Source organism: Triturus cristatus, chromosome 3_1, assembly GCF_964204655.1.
Source record: "Triturus cristatus chromosome 3_1, aTriCri1.1, whole genome shotgun sequence".
Taxonomy (NCBI): domain Eukaryota; kingdom Metazoa; phylum Chordata; class Amphibia; order Caudata; family Salamandridae; genus Triturus; species Triturus cristatus.
In genome coordinates this window covers 465,942,410-465,960,415 of record NC_140583.1, presented here as the reverse complement: position 1 = coordinate 465,960,415, position 18,006 = coordinate 465,942,410, and the positions used below count along the sequence as shown (strand labels likewise).

The following is an 18,006-nucleotide window of genomic DNA, read 5'->3' as shown; positions in this document are numbered from 1 at the left end:
AAGACACATTAGAACACGGAAACAAATGATTTCACTGTATACCACTTATCTCTACTCTATCCCCATTTACTTATTTTAATCTTTTGCATTAGTGTTTAATAGAACTTACGAGGTTTAGTTCAGGCAGTAACATATGCGTTAACATGTGAGTTTCAAGCGGCTATATTTAGTGTTATTGCGCAGCTGCAAAGTTTCCCACCAAAAGCATAGACAGTGTCATACTACGTAGATACAGTAGACGCATGTGCAATTGAAATCCAGCGTTTTTGGCGGCCATCTTTAGTCACTCAGGTTACTTGTTAGTAATATACATAGGCAAGCGAGCCCCTGGATACAGTATAAGGTGTATAATGCGTTATTAGTATTTACAAAACAAGTTTTTACATTATTACATGTTATTTTGAGAGGATTGCGTCCAAGCAAGTTCCTTTTCACGAAATCTGGAGACATAGGCTAGGTAAGGATGAAGAAGAGGGTTAGAAAGGGGCCATCCAGAGAAGGCAAAAGAACACTTATGGCAAGACATGAGGCTAGTATTGTAGATTATTACTATTATTCACTACTTGGAAGCCCTCTAAAGAACAATAGAATGTAGAACTTTATATGCACACAAAGGAAATTAGAACATTGGAATGCTGAGAGCTCAATTGAAGACAATAGACCAGGAGCGATCTATATAAACTAGTAAAGGCCCGCTGCTCTCAACATTTCAATGTTCTAATGCTTCTTGATGCTGACAGTTTTTGCCTTTCTCTTTCCCCTGTCTCTCCAAAATGCATGGCGTGGGCAGACGAAATCAAAAGGCAGAGGCTGTGCTGCAGGGAACACCGGAGCCATCCCCCTCCCTTCTCCCATAGCTCACAGATTCAATATGCGTCCGGGAGAGGGAAGGTGAATCCTGCTCAGCTACTGGGTCTCCCTGGCTTGGCTGAATGGGGAAAAGTAGTTTAGCCAACCAAGAGAAAAACAGAGGCTGACTTGAGCCTCCTTTCACAGCTATTGCTGTGAATGTTCAACAGCTAAAAGCCGTGGCCCTGCATGTGGCTGTTAAACAATAAAAGCAAAAGAGGTTAAACAAAGGCTTTGGATCCTTGGGGGATTTTAACCCCCTCAGTCTCCAAAGGCTTTGTTTTTCTAATTATGGCATTCTGCCCTGTAGGAGTGGAATATTTTTATTATAGCCTGCTGTAGTGGGCTATACCAGCCATTAAAGGACAGCTCCCTTGTGGAAGGCCCTCACCTTCGGCTCAGAACTTCAACATTGGAGCAGGCCTTTAATGGCTGGTGTAGCCCACTACACCGGCCCACCACAAGGCTATAACAGAACACTTTAGTCCTATATAAATCCTCTGTCATCCATCTTCCTCTCATTTGTTTGCTGCTCTGTACAAGGCAAGTAGAACTTATTTTTTGATTCGGAAATTATAGGAAAAGTTCTTTATGGAAAATTCTTTAGGTCACTTGAATAATGGTGGCATGTGAGGATTAAGGGTTGTTTATTAAGTTTCAGGACATTTTAACTTGTGTTGTTTTGTTTAATCTACAACAACGCCTTTGTAGCGATGCTTAATGATCTTGATTGACCCACGCTCTGCTGAAAATCAACAATTTTTAGGTTAAGCTTTCGAACTAAGCCTTTTATACCTGCCTTTATTGTGCAAGTATTATTTGGTATGCTAAAAGTGGTCACATTAATTTAAGGGTGGTCTATGGGGAAACATAACTTGAGTCTGAGCTTAAAGCTTGTGCTGCAGTTAATAATTCAGGCAGTACATCGGCATGCAGGTTCTCCTTTAATTTTCATTGTCAATGTTGAAAAAATACATGTGGGCGTATGGAAATATCTGTCAATTGTCAATCTTCTTGTGGTGTTCGAGGACAATGGAATGTGTGGGTGAAATGTTCACTAGGCTTGAGTGGTTGGGGGTTAAATTGGTGAGTAGCTGGTGGATGTGGCTAGAAGTTGGTGTTGCTCTGTACCTTACTTACTTTTACATAAACTACACACCAAGACCTACATGTCCTTTCAACAGTTCTTCAGTCAGCTGTGCACATCCGGAGTGAGTTAACAGATTGATTGAGAGTTTGGCGGACATGAGTGCTCTGTTGCCCTGACAGAGTCTGTCTGCCAAATTCTGAGATGTCCATCAGCCCTGCTGACATCTGTAGAATTGGCAGAAATTGCTGTGACTGCGTTTTCTTTCAATGCATTGTATGGCTAGATACAATATTCATTTGGAAGTGCTTCTGGTTTGAAGTTTACTTTAAGTAAGACAGGATTACAAAATTCGAGGTTAATAAATCACTGTTTTATTTTCTGCTGCTATTTTTGAGTAGGACATTTTTAATTATTATCACAATGTCTGAAGGTGATTGTAATATCACTTCAGGCGATATTCAGGAGGAGATTTTTAAAAAGCTTATCAGTAAAGATATAAAAGGATCGTGTATGATGCTGGGATAAGCCTTTTGGGAAATAACAGAAAAGAGATTAACGAGGAAAGTTAAAGAATTTTGGTCCTCTGTCGGAAGATGAGGAAGGGTATTATAAAGTTAAATGATGGTAAATGTTCAGGAAAAAATAAACATTTAGTACTCCTCAAATTGTGGGGTTTAATAAAGGTAGAGTCCATGAAAGCTTACAAACAATTGGTATCCAAAGTAGCACGCGAAAAGGACATGCTATCTCTGTCGCAATATGAGTCTCAACAGTCATTATTGCATGATGATTGGAATATGGATGTGGATGAATTGGTTGTGTATCTGAATAAAGAAGGTTATTCAAATAATGAATTTTGGGGAAATAATGTTAACAAAATACATACACATATAGAAGTGAAATATTGTTTGGGTCAAAACCTATTTGATCCAACAGACATAAGACACCCTCGTATTTTGGAGTGATGTCATTAGATCATGTTGCAGAATATATAAGATTTTGGATTAAAAGATCTTTGGAATAGCAGGGGAGAGGTATAATGAAGGTGAAGTGTTCATGTCCAGTTATTGGAGGGAAATAATTTATCTCAATAAAGAAAAGGGAGTTGGAGGATGGGGAGGTAGGTTTTTAGCCTCCTGTTACGATATATCTACCAACAGAATCCACAAGGATCCCAGAAAAAACCTACCAAGGAATATGTACTCTTAATAAAGTAGAGTCCTATACTTGAGTCCCCTCACTCACCTAGGGTTGCCCCAGGGTGACATGCTTCATCATAAGGGTCCTCGCAGGCATCTACTGTCTGGGGCGTGCTGCAACTTGCAAAATACGTAGGAGCACTTTTTTCATTGATGCTATGTGTAGTGTGTTTATTCTGCTCCTGTCTGGCAAGTGTATAGTAAAACGGGGCTAGTAACAGAGAACAGTAACCATTATGTGAAGCTGTCCCTATTTACTTGGTCGACATGTTTCGTGGTTACCCCAACCACTTCCTCAGGACCACACAAAGACCAGCCCTGCGTGTACCACTCCGTGCTTCAAGAATACTAGGTTATATATAAACTTTTACAGCAAACGTACTTAGTTTGCTACATACATACGCTTCCCTTGTGACAAGATGTTTTTAGTCGCATTAGGTTGATGTATCTGTATAAAGATATAATGACACATACGAATTAGTTAAAAAACCCCAGTCAACAGGATAGCGTGGACGGGGGGACAAAACCAATTTTCAATACATTAAAGTGTCATAAGTCTTATGAATACATAAAAAACAAGTGCGTATTATTTAAAAAAAATGTGCTCGAGTGAATTGTGAAACATATAGACATTTACACACGCATACAAACATAAAAACATAGTAGGTTACACTGATAAACCTACTTTTCAGGAGGATTTATTCTACTCCATGTTATTGCTGGGGCGGAGAGTCTCTAGATATCTAGATTAAGGAATTAGAGGTTAAGAGAAAGAAAATAATTTTTAGCGGGCTAAGAGTTTTAAGTAAAAAAGACAAATCCTAAGCAATTCGTCATGGTGGAATTTACTCTATGCGATCTTACTTGTCTAGGTCGGACCTCCAGCCGTAAAGTCGACCAACTCCCAGGAACACCGCATATCACTGGGACATTGACGGAGCTCTGTTTAAATGTACCAGAAGGCGGGAAAAGGGCTTGTAAAGGATCGGCAGGTGTGTTCACCCGAGTAATATCGGGCGCCATTTTAGAGTGGTGTGTTAGTTATAAATATATTTTCGATAATTCTATTTAGCCCAGTCACAGCTGTATGAGCGATGGCCGATTATCGATGTCTTTAGCTTACAATTTTAATTGTAATACAGATTCGTAAATAGTAAACGTTATTCTAAACCATAGTGGTGGAAAAAAGACTATTTTACTATGATTATTAGAGGGCTACAAACGTTGCGAGGAATGGGCGACATTGTGTTTCGGTAATCTTGGTAAACAACCTTGACGTCAATGAGTCTGCTCGGATGCAACAGCATCTGCTCATATATAACGGGCGACATCTTGGAATGGTAACTTGATGGTGTTCCGATAATCATGAAAAGTTTATGAATTAGTCATTGAAAAACCACAAATGGGGGAGAGAGAGAGAGAGAGAGAGATTCCTGTTACTTTTAGGGGATTAAGTGAGGGGAGCAAAACCAAATGGTGCCTTGCAACCTCTAGACACCACCCAGACACGGGGCATAACAACGAGGACCGTGTACACACATCCTCATAATCGTTTTCTAACATGTTAACCATGATACATGAAACAAAACATACCGCACATAAAACAGTTAACGGAATTGTGTGTCAGTACGTAATTTATAGACCCATCTTTGTTCTTGTTCATGTAATCGATGTTCTAGATTGTCGCCAGGTCTAATTTTCTCAAGAATAATCCAGCGCATATCATTAGGGGAGTGTTTCTTCTCCAGGAAGTGGTTGGTCATTCTCGTACTTGTCCTCAGGCATCGGATGGTACTGCGATGTTCACTGAGTCTTGTTGTGGTTTTTCTTGTAGTCATTCCCACGTAGTGGAGATTACATGGACAAGTGATTAAATATACTGTGCCGGTGGATTGGTAATTCGTGAATGTTCTGAGATCCCAGGTAGCTCCAGTATTGAAGGTGAATCTGGTGGTTTTTGTGGTTAAATGGCAGACGCTGCAATTTCCACATGGATGGTGGCTTTTAGGGAGATGTTGATTGACCAGTTGGGTCTGTGGGTGTGTATGTACCAGAATATCCTTTAAGTTTTGGCTCCTTTTGTGCGAAAACATCGGTGTAGGTATGTTAAGACCGCTGCTGTTGAGGGTAGACCAGTGTTTCTGGACCACTTTTGCCACTTGATCAGACATTATGTTATATGTGGTTATGCAAATGGGGTGTTTAGGTTGTTCTGATATTTCTTTCTCATATGTTTCCAAAAGAGCTTCTCTGTTATTGTTGCCAGCTCTCTTTTGTGCTTTCCTTATTTCAGTTCTTGGATATTTTCTTTGTCTTAGTTTCACCGCCAAATCTTTTGCTTGTTCCACATAGTCAGATTTTTCTGAACAGTTTCTTCTTAACCTCAGGAATTGTCCATAAGGTAAATTTGCTTTTAGATGTCTGGGTGAAAACTATCATATCTTAGAAGGCCATTTTTTGCAGTTGGTTTAAAATAGGTGGTTGTCCGTAATCCTTCATTGGAAGCATGTATAATGAGGTCAAGGAATATTAGTTCAGATCTACTCATAGTATGCGTGAATTTTAAAAACCTGTCTTGTTCATTAAGCCAATTGAGAAAATCAAGCACTTCATTTTCATTTCCTTTCCAGATCATGAGTACATCATCGATGTATCTCCACCATCCTTGGATCTTACCTCGATCAGGGTTAACGTCATTTAAGATTTTGTTGGTTTCTAGATGGTAAACATAGAGCCCTGCCACACTTGGAGCGAAGGTGCTTCCCATGCTGGTACCGTGTTGTTGATTGAACATGAGGTGTTCAAATCTGAAAAAGTTCTCTTGTAATGCCCATTTGCAACTGTCCAGAACAAAGTGTTGTGGTGTCTTATATGGCCAGTCACTCTGGTATAAAGTTTCTTCCAGTATGTTCAAAGTCTCATTGTGCAGGAGACTCGTATACAAGCTTTCCACATCTAGGGAAATAAGAATGTTTTCAATGGGATTGAATTCCAATTCATTGAGTAGTACCAGAGCTGATTTCGTATCTTTGAGATAAGTACTAGTTTTTTGAACAATAGGTCGTAAAAAGGCATCAGCAAACTTGGATAAGGGTTCTAAAATAGAACCTATACCGGATACAATAGGACGTCCAGGAGGATTGTGTAGCGATTTGTGTATTTTTGGTACTGTGTAAAAATATGGAATTACTGGGTCTTTGTTGATCAAGAAAACACCTTCTTTACGGGTTATCCAGTCATGGATCAAAGCTTCCTCTACCATACTTGTGATGTTGACACGTAGCCGTTCCGTAAGGTCAATCTCAATTCTTTTGTAATTGCGATCTTCTGTGAGCAACCTTAGGCATTCATTTCTATATGCCTCTGAATCTTGTATCACTATTCTACCGCCTTTATCTGCGGGTTTTATGGTGATTGAGGTGTCATTAGCTAGTGCCCTTGTCGCTTCTTGTTCAATTTTGGTAGTATTATGAAATACTTTAGATGTTGTTGGGTCCAAATCACCTAGTTCTTTGAGAACTCCCTTTTCAAAAGCCAGGAGCTCTACTGGTAACAGATGGTTAAGGCGTAAATGTAGATTTTTTGTGTAAACCAGTGTCTCCTCTCTGAGAATCGCTAGGTTTTTTGTCAAGGAAAAATGCTTCCAATTTTAATTTCCTAATGAAATCATTCATTTCACAGATGAGTGCAAATTTATCCAACGTCGGAGTTGGTACAAACCCCAGACCTTTTTCTAGGATTTGTATCTCAACTGGGGTTAAGGTTTTTTTGGAGAGATTGACAACAATGCTCAAGGGTTGTTCATTGTTGGTTGGTCCGGGAAGCCCATGCTCCTGGTGTTCATCCGTGTCGATGTTAGGGGTTGAGCCCATTGCACACTGTTCTTTCCTTTTTGACGTCCTCTTTGTTGTCCTCTGCCTCGGCCTAAAAAAGGCCCTCTTTGGTTTTGTCCTTCATTCTGGTAACTGGGATTCCAAAAAAGAAAAGGTTGTGGTTGAAATTGGTGAGGTCCCATTGTTGGGCCATAGTAAAAGGGTGGGGCTCCAAAAGGTGGAGGTTGATAGTAAGGCCACCCATAGCCACCTCTACCTCTTATCGGATTGTTACCCTGTCTTCGTCCTCTACCATTATTTCTTCTTCCAGTACTAGAGTCAGAATTATCAGATCCTGTATCCGATATATCTGAATCCGTATTATAACCAGAAATAATTTATGACTCCTAACTTGAATTCAGAGTGAATTACAAATGTATTTAAGCTTGGTAGGGAAATCTGTGCTCTTGCAAGTATTTTTGATTTGGCTGAGAAGGCTTATATCAAAGGTGAAACAGTTAACTTGCCATTACTAAGAGGTTTATGACAGACAGTAATATGTTTCTTGGGCAATGTGAATGCAGGCCTTATCACTGAGCAACAAAAGGATATATTATTGAGGATCAGCCTACAATTAGGTGATCTGGCCCGGAAAAAATATAGTGAGGAGGCAAAAGATCTCTTATTTGGAGAAAGGAATAGGGCAGTCATTAGGAAACTATGTGGCTACGCACACTGCTTTAAACAAAGGCATGCATTCAAGAGAAAGGTATTTGGAGGAAATAATATTTATGATAGGTGCGGAAGGAGAGGGCAATCTAATATGGACAGGGAAGAGGCTAATATAAAGGTCACCAGTCCCAACGCACAAGTTACTTACCTTCGGTAACACTTTTTCTGGTGGATACAGTATCTGCCTGTGGATTCCTCACCTTGTGAATATCCCCTGCGCCAGCAACATTCGGAAACTTTTGTAGCAGTCCACGCCGATGAGGTTGAAGACGTCACAGAGACACGGCTCCGCTCGCGACTCCGCTGACATCACCGGCTCCATAAGAAGACCTCGTCGGTGTGATGATGTCAGTTCCGCCCTTTTTTCCGTGCCTTCGACGCACACGGACGGACTGGCAGCAATATATACACAGTACATAATATACATAATATACAAAGCAACACACAGTGTGGGGAAGGCAAAATAAATAACACAATGCCTTTGACAGTAACAAATACATTTCGAAACACCATCATTAAAATTGTAGGTATACAAGGGTGGACAATGGGGAGGCGGGTGGGTCAGTGAGGAATCCAAAGGCAGATACTGTATCCACCACAAAAAGCGTTACCGAAGGTAAGTAACTTGTTCTTCTGATGGATACATCTGCCAGTGGATTCCTCACCTTGTGAAAAGATTCCCACAGCTGTACCACTCCCGGAGGAGGGTGTCCACCCTTCTATACCAGAAAGTCCTGAAGGACGGAACGAGCAAAGTGTCCGTCCCTCCTCACCTCGGTGTCTAGGCAGTAATTTTTCACGAAAGTGTGGAGGGAGGCCCAAGTTGCCACCCTACAAATATCCTCCAAAGGAACACCTCTAGACGAGGCAGACGTGGAAGACTTGGCCCTAGTAGAATGAGCTCTTAAACATTCTGGAGGTTCCTTACTAGCCAAAGAGTAGCATATCTTGATGCACAAGACAATCCATCTGGAAAGGGTGTGCTTGGGCACCGCTCTGTCTTTCCTGCAGCCAACAAAGCCCACGAAGAGCTGGTCGTCAACTCGAAAGTCTTTTTTCCTATCAAGGTAGAAGCTCACCGCCCTCTTAGAGTCCAGACGGTGAAGCCGCTCCTCTTCCTTGGAAGGGTGAGGGGAGGATAAAAGGTAGGGAGGGTAATGGACTGCCCCAGATGAAAGGGAGTTACCATCTTAGGCATAAAAGCAGCCCTGGTCCTGAGTACCATTCTTTCAGCATGAATGGTCAAGAACGGGGGTTTTGAACTCAGAGCTTGATGCTCACTTACCCTCCTTGCCGAGGTGATCGCAATGCGAAAAACCGTCTTGAAAGACAACAGTCTCAAGGGACACTTGTGTATGGGCTGGAAGGGAGAACCCATCAGTAAGTTAAGACAAGATTTAAGTCCCATTGAGGCACAATAAAAGGAGTTGGAGGAAACTGGTTTGTAAGGCCTTTCAGAAACCGTAAAACAATAGGGAATTTCAACAATGATGGCTGATCCGGCAAACAAAGGAATGCCGACAAGGCTGAAAGATATCCCTTCACAGTGGCTACAGCAAAACCTTGTTGAGCAAGACAAAGGGCAAACTGAAGAATGTCAGATAAACAAGCCCTCAAAGGATCAATTGACTTCTCCCCACACCAGAGCACAAATTTAGACCACCTATAGGAATAGATAGATTTGGCGGAATGACGTCTGGCAGACAAAAATACATCTACCACATCTGGCGGGAGAGAAAAAGAATTCAGGTTGCCCCGTTCATTCTCCAGACTTGAAGGTGTAAGCTCTGGAGGTGGGGATGTAGAACCGGCCCCTCCGACTGCAAGAGGAGGTCTGCCCTCAGAGGGAGACGGAGCGGAGGGCACGAGGAGAGGTGGAGAAGATCTGCATACCACACCCTTCTTGGCCAATCCGGGGCGATCAATATGACTTGGGCCCGGTCTTGGCGAATCTTCCTCAGAACCTGAGGAATCAAGGGTATGGGAGGAAACGCGTAAAGGAGATGAGTGCCCCAATGCTCCCTGCATCGGATACTGGAGACTGCAGAAAGACGGGCAGTGAGCGTTCTCGTGAGTGGCAAACAGGTCCACCCGAGGGGTTCCCCACATCTGGAAAACAGGACGAACCACCTCTGGATGAAGCCCTCACTCGTGGTCGGCGGAGAACTGCCGACTGAGACTGTCTGCACGAACGTTTAGAACTCCAGCCAGATGATTTGCCATCAGACAAATCTGCTGATCCTGAGCCCAGGACCAGAGACGCAGAGCCTCTCTGCAGAGACAAAGCAACCCCACTCCTCCCTGCATGTTGACATACCACATCGCGGTAGTGTTGTCCATCAGGACTTGAACTGACTGACCGTGAAGGGAAGGGAGGAAGGCCTTGAGCGCCAAACGTATCGCCCGTAATTCCAGAAGGTTGATGTGAAGCAACCTTTCCTCTGGAGACCAAAGACACTTGATCTCTAGATCCCCCAGATGCGCACCCCACCCTAAAGTGGATGCATCCGTTATCACTGTGGCCACCGATGGAGGTAGATGGATGGGCTTTCCTTGAGACAGTTTGCCCCCCACGCTCCACCAAGACAGATCCGCCGCAGCTTCTCTGGAGATCCTCACAGACTCCCTGAGATTTCCTTTGTGCTGATACCACTGCCTGCGGAGGCACCACTGGAGCGCCCTCATGTGCCAGCGTGCATGGTTAACCAACAGAATGCAGGAAGCAAACAGAGCATGCGAAGGACTTTCAGGACTGGAATGACCGCTCTATTGTAAAACAAGGGAATCATTTCCTGTATGTCGTGAATCCTTTGTGGAGGTGGGAATGCCCGACACACAGTAGTGTCCAGTACCGCCCCTATGGACAGGTTGCGCTGAGAGGGCACAAGGTGAGATTTGGGCACGTTTATCGAAAAACCCAATTTGTACAACAGCTGAGTTGTAATCTGCGGATGATGAAGCCCCTTCTCTGGCGACTCCGCTTTGATCAGCCAGTCGTCCAGATAGGGGAAAACTTAAATCCCCGACCTTCTGAGATGGGCTGCCACCACTGCCATCACCTTCGTGAAGACTCGAGGTGCAGTAGTAAAACCAAATGGAAGGACCGCAAACTGATAATGTTGCGACCCTACTGTAAACCGGAGATACTTCCTGTGCGACTTCAGGATGGGGATGTGAAAATACGCATCCTGCAAATCGATCGACACTATCCAGTCCTCCTGATGCAGCGCTTGAAGAACCTGCGCAAGGGTGAGCATCTTGAACTTCTCTTGCTTCAGAAAAAGATTCAAGATCCTGAGGTCCAATATTGGACGCAATCTGCCGTCCTTTTTCGGAATCAGGAAATACCGGGCGTAGCATCCCTGACCCCTTTCCTGCTCTGGAATCACCTCTATCGCACCTTTTTTCAGCAATGTCAGGACGTCCTCCTGCAGGAGAAGAAGGTGGTCCTCGGAGCAAGCCCCTTGACAAGGAGGGTAATTTGGAGGGAATTCCCGAAAGGGAAGGGCGTACCCATTTTCTACAAGATCTAGAACCCAAAGGTCTGTAGTAACCGATTCCCAATCTTGTAGAAAATGGGTAAGCCGCCCCCCCCCCCACAGGACCAGCATGATCCAGAATGGTGGATCTAGGGCTGCTTTGCAGTGGTGGGAGGGGCTGAGGAGGAGGAGAGCTGTCGACCTCGAGTGCGACCTCTGATTCTGCCTCTGTAGCTCTAATACAGAGTGTTTTGCTGCTGTTGCTGCTGCTGCTGGGGCTGTCTGTAAGAACGAAAGGTTGACCTTCCGAAGCCCCTGTATCTCTTGAACGAGCCCCTTGGCTGAGTTTGAAGGCCCAAAGATTCAGCCGTGGCCTTACTCTCCTTAAATCTTTCAAGCGCAGCATCCGCTTTCTTGCCAAAAAGTCCAGAGCCATCAAAAGGCAAGTCCAAGAGCGTTGACTGGACATCAGGGGAGAACTCTGAAGACTTGAGCCACGCACTCCTCCTCATGGCAACAGAAGATCCCATGACTCTTGCAACCGAGTCAGCTGTATCCATGCCACTTTAGATTACCTGACGTGCTGCCGCTTGGGTATCCGAAAGGACCTCATTGAAACTCATCCTATCCTCTTCTGACAGCTTTGGGGCTAGCTGCTTTGCTGAGTCCATAAGAGCATGGATATATCGGACCAAAAGACAGGTGGCATTTGTCGATTTGAAGGCCATACTGGCAGAAGAGAAGCCCTTCTTGGCCGACTGATCCAATTTCTACGCCTCCCTGTCACTCGGGACTTGGGGAAAAGAACCTGTTGATTTTCTGGAATAGGCAGCCTGAACCACCAGACTCTCCGGAGATGGATGAGATGTTAAAAAGTCTGGGTCCCCTGGAGCCGCCCTATAACTCCTAGCAATAACTTTAGAAACTGCAGGAGCAGAGAAGGGCTTACACCATACCTCCATTACTGTTTCTATAATGGCATCATTAAAAGAGAGTAAAGGCTCCGATGCAGTAGAAGGAGAGTGCAGAACCTCTGTCAGGATGTTAGGCTTAAACTCTGCAGAAGGCAACTGCAGATCTAAAAGTTCAGCCGCCTTCTTAATAACAGCGTGGTATGGAGCCACATCCTTTGAAGGAGCATCAGCAGGAGTAATCTCCCATTCAGGCGATAAATTTAGGCCACTAGCCTCCTTCAAATCATCAAACACATCGTCCGACTCCATTAGCTCACCCTCCTCTACTTCCTCCATCAGGTACCTCTGTTCATCCAGTACCCATTGGGTCTCCCTCCTAGATCTGATCCTCACAGCAGTCGGCGGCGCCGTGACCGAATCCGCCGGCGCCGAGTGTTGATCCAAAGGGACAGCCGGCGTCGAACGAGGTCGAGTCGGCGCTGGTGAAGAAGGGAGCGGCGTCGATGTCCTCGGCGCCGGTAGATGCCAAGATGGCATCGCCAGAAAAAAATGGCATGAAGGCAATAGGACCCATAGGACCCGAAGGTGCACCAGAGGGGTACATGGCTCTGGAGAAGACTCCATACACAGCATTAAGATAATGCGTAGGATCCTGACCTGGGCCTGGAAACAATGGATAAGGCTCAGTCTGAGGCATCACCGGACTCGGGCCGATCGGTGCCGATGGTGGAATCAGCGGAGCCGAAGGCTCACCCAGAGCTGGAAGCTCCTCAATCAGAACCGGAGACGAAGTCGGAGCCGGAGATGGAGCCAGAGCCGGAGAATGCTCCGGTGAAGCCACAGGTGACGACAGGCCAATAGGTGAATCAGGAACAGACGAAGGAGATATAAAGTCCTTACGGCGTCGGGAGGGCGATGTCGATCTCGGAGCCATATCCCTATCCGAGTGATGTCGAGATCCATGCCTCTTCTTTTTCTTGTGCTTCTTGGACTTAGAAGCATGCCCCGAAGTCGACTTCGACGCAGGCCTCGACCTTCTCCGGCCTCTTTTTTCCTTCTTCATCCTGGCTATGAACAATTTTGTTTCCCTCTACTTAAGAGCCTTGGAGCTCATCTTGCGACAGCAAGAACATCCTTCAACATCGTGGTCTGATGAAAGACACCACACACAGTCTTCATGCGGATCCTTTATCGACATGTGCTTTCCACACTCTTGACGAGGTTTAAAACCAGACTCCGCTTAAGTCACCGGTTCCATAAGAAGACCTCGTCGGCGTGATGACGTCAGTTCCCTTTTTTCCGCGCCGTCGACGCCAACGGATTTCGGGACACTCTCTGTAGCTGTACTTGTTAGTTTGTTTTCTGCTGGTTTCTCTCTCTCTTCTTTAGCTGAAATGTCGATGAAGTCTGGTTTTAAACCTTGTCAAGAGTGTGGAAAGCACATGTCGATAACGGATCCGCATGAAGACTGCGTGTGGTGTCTATCATCAGACCACGATGTTGAAGGATGTTCTTGCTGTCGCAAGATGAGCTCCAAGGCTGTACGTTATTCTTGTCTTTATGGGCACTCATGGAAAAATGCTGGCACTGGCACACTTGAAGACATACTAGAGGTAATCCAAGATGGTCTTTATTGCAAAATTCTGACACTGGGATATTTTGCCAACAATTACTTAAAATATCCCAGTGTCAGAATATTGCAATAAAGGCCATCTTGGATTACCTCTAGTATGTCAAGGCCAGTATGTTTTCATGGTTGCCTCCTTCCCATATATAATGATTTTCCACCCTTATGCCAAAAAGAGCATCCGATTAGCTAGCAACACCGTTTTGCTATGGGTGCCAACTATGCCAAAAATCTCTTCAAGTGTGCCAGTGCCAGCATTTTTCCATGAGTGCCCATTAAGACAAGAATTACGTACAGCATGCCAGTATAAGTATTTTTCACAGGAACCGGTCATGCTAATAATTGCGTCCAGCATGCCAGTGATAGTCTTTTCCATGGATGCCTCTATAAGCCAAAAATTACCTTCAATGTGCCACAGCCATTAGCAGCCTAACAAGCATAACACCACATTCTCACTTATTCTCATTTTGATTCACTCACAAAGATTCTCAACCAGCCTCCCCTGTTTATTCTCACTATATGCACTCATTCTTTCTCACCCACTATCTTGCACATGCTCTTACTTCGTCTCTCAATCATTCTTACTCGGACTCAATCATACTTACTCATACTTACTTTCATTCTCACTCACTCACTCTCCTTCATTCACATTCACTCTCTCACATTTGCACTCATTTATTATCACCGACTGTCACTCACTTGCTCACACAGACACATGCTCTCACTTACAAGCACACACACTACCTACATTTAAAAACATTTGTTTATTTACATCTGTCACTGAAAGTCTTGTTGCAGCTCCTGCTACACCATTTTAATTACACTAACAGTGCAATACAAATGGGCAGAAAACAAAAGAGGTTGATGCCCATAAGAATGAGCTGCCTCTGTCTTCTTGGCACAGATCTCACTACCTCCGAGTCCAGGGTTTGCAAAAATAGTCCCAGGGTTGGCAAGGGGAAAGCCAGGGGTCACAGCTGCAATCCCTGGAAACCCCAAAATGACATCTATGCCAGTATTCAAATTCAGGACAAGGTGAGTACGGTCCCATTTTTGTTTTTTCCGCAGAAAAATCAAATTACTGACAAGGAGATCCTTAGGTTGGAAACAGTAGGACATTATGTGATAGAATTCCCTACCATCCTTTGGCAGGTAAAATAACCAAGAGAACTTTTGTTTCAGGAGGAGTTTATTGTAATATAGAAACCAAGGTGTGGCAAATGTTGGAAAAAAGGTGCTATAATAAAGACAGACCTGGTGTAGGCATCGTGTTTGTTTTGTGCGATTGTAAGACAAATTTCATATCAAACCAATAAACAGAAAAACTCACACACACCTTGATTCGAATCACTTTTGATTGGAATGGCCACGTGTGAGAGTGTTTATATGAAGAATGTGCTATGGGTAAACACATCATTATGAACACTGTAGTATTCAAGATACGTTTTCTGACTCAGTTAAAGGATTGTTTTTATTTCTGTTTGGTATTCTAAAAGGGAAAACACAAGACAGGTATGAAAGCCTTATGTCCCATTGTCTTACATGGAGTGCATGCAGTAGACAGGCAGGGAATAGATAGGCCCCTGAAGAACACTGTGGATGCTTGGGCTTATACATTCACTCGAATCATGACTTGAGTCATGTTGGTGAATGGACTGATGAATAATTTTACTTTATCTACAATCCTGACTGGATCCCTGCTTATGCCCAGAACAATAATTATGTAAGAACTCCCAATTTGGTTGAGTCCACCAGAGTGGGATTTACCTACTCTGGTGTGGTGAGAACACCTATGATGAAGCATGCTTTGATAAATTGCAGGTGAGGCACTTCCTTCAATATCTTTTGGATACCTCCTTTTGATAGGAAATATTAAATAGGGTCATGTAGATTTCACTCCACAGATTCAAGCACCAATTGTGAATTGAAGTTTAGTATAGGAGGCAGTGCTTTAAGCTAGAGCCTCTTCCTCTCCTTTTGTGAATACACAACTTTTCATAACATGACATTATGTAGTTAGTAAGGTTGGATTATAAATATTTAATTTGTGACAACCAATCAGTCTATTAGTTGGTATAACATCCCTAGTAACTCCTGCTTCCTGTAGCTTCTTATTGGTTAAAGCAGTACATGTTTAATTATAGTGATGGAATCCTACATTATGAAACACAGGCATACAGTAGCTTGTTCAACTAAAGCAGAGCTAGGCTAAGTGACCTCAAACTTGTAACATAACACACATTCTTCAGAGAAAAGATCAAATATTAAAAATCTGCATTAAGGCTGCCAATGGCTAAATCTGTATTTTCGGGGGCGGAGCCTGCCTGACTCCAAGATGGCTGCGAGTTAGGGCAGCTCTCCCGATCGCCATCAATAATATGACATAATCCTAGCATAAATCTTGATAGCATCAATACTACGAGGGGCAGTTATCTCACTGTCGTTGAGTGCTACTTAGTGCATTCAGCGATTTCTAAATCGGTGCGGCCAAACGGAAGTAAATGGCCGAGGCGCATAGGCATACGAGGCCCTCCGACTACGCAGACGGGCAACGCGTCCCACTCTGAAACGAGAACACCGGGTGAGTGATCCAGCAGTGAGGGGCGGAGAGCCCTGCGAGAGATATCTGCAGAGAGGCTGGCGCAGCACTGACGCGCGATAACACATCGTGGACGAAGTACCTGGTGCCACAGGGTGGCCGAAGAAACCGTGTGCTTGGGCCGGGAGATCTTACGGTCGCATCCACTAACGCAGTAAGCAGAACTACAAGACAAAGAGTGCCTGTTACTCAGCAAGGGGCCACGCTCCCTCAAGGTATGGGACCACCGGAGGAAGTATATCCCTAAAGCACTGAGCCAGCACGTGAGCCCGGAATTAAGAGAAGATCAAGTCGAGGCGGCCCCGCGGTGCACATTAAACCGAGACCTGTGCTGGTGCAGGCCCACACAAGATAGAGCACGGTGATTGGGGAAGCCGTTTGGGACCCCTGGGAGAGCAGGTGCTGAAGCTGGGCACAGTTCGAGCCTCGGGGAGCCAGAAGAATACGCCCAAGAGGTACAGTGGTGTGGGGGCGGGTTAGTCTGGCGCTGTCCTGCATGTTGAGACTCTCTCGAGCGTGGGAGAAAACTGCGGTGCTGTTAGTCAAAAGAGAAATGGAGATAGCTACTACCCCCCACTGCAGGACACGGAAGGCATTCTGAGGGATTACTAAGAGTGTGCAGGGGAGAGAACCTGAGGCCTTGCACGATCCTGATTAACCGGCAATACCTGGCCCCGGAAAGCACTGGTCCATGTGGGTGAGGTACCCTGACAGGCGCACCCGCATCGCACAAATCCCTGCATTATGGGTAAAACAGACAAGCTCTAGTCCAAACTTTATTTTGACCTACGTAAAACCCCTAGGTCGAAAGATTCCATGCCCACTGAGCAAGATACCACTTCGGGACATCTGGAAGCAGTAGCAGATATAGATATGAAGCAGGCGTTCCGCACTATACAACAAAGCCTATCAAAGTTAGACAGAAAAATGGACACATTATCGTTCCGCGTGGATAGGATGTCAGAAAGGCTGGACAAGCATGACGAGAGGCTCGACGCGGCGGAACAGCGCATATCTAACATGGAGGACGTTGTACGAGCAGACGCAGAGACCGACAAAGAAAGGGACAAGATTTTGCGAGTGCTCCAGGAAAAAGCTGTAGATTTCGAAGCGAGATCTAGGCAGAACAACGTCCGCATTTTGCGAGTAGCGGAATCGTCCAATATTGGAAACATGGAGCAATATGTAGAGAAGCTACTCGTCACCCTACTAGGCCAGAACACTTTCTCTGAAATACTTGTAGTAGAACAAGAACATCGTTCCCTGGCACTCAGGCCGGTACCAGGAGCGGCCCCCGGCCTATCATAGCAAGACTACTGAATTATAGAGATCGCGATGCGGCTTTTCGAAAAGCTCGAGAACTAGTAACTCTTCACCATGAGGGTGCCAAAATAACTCTGTACCCGACTTCACCATGCAAGTACAGGAAGCGTGAAGGCTCTTCATCCCAGTGAAAAAGAAACTTCGGGACCTGAACCTGCAGTACAGCATACTGTATCCTGCTAAGTTAAGGGTCAAAATGGACGGTAAAATGCATTTCTTCACTGATCATAAAGCTGTTCTTCACTTCATCAACAATAAAGAACAGCGTTTGAACGGTAGGGTTCACCAAGCAGCTCTCAATCACACACGGAGGGCTCCCCAAGTGTTCATGAAGAGCAAGAGTCAAAAGAGTGACTGTCTAGACAGAACGGAGATAAACAGG

General features: G+C 44.7%; 1 long non-coding RNA gene across 1 annotated transcript in view; it reads right to left on the bottom strand.

The window, feature by feature from the left end:
• Window positions 1–394: 394 nt before the first annotated feature.
• The window catches only part of LOC146860420 (uncharacterized), a 112,961-nt gene continuing 95,349 nt past the window's right edge, over window positions 395–18,006 (bottom strand). The window contains exon 3 of the long non-coding RNA XR_014979149.1: window positions 395–453. This is a non-coding gene — a long non-coding RNA (uncharacterized LOC146860420). The remainder of the gene's footprint in view (window positions 454–18,006) is intronic.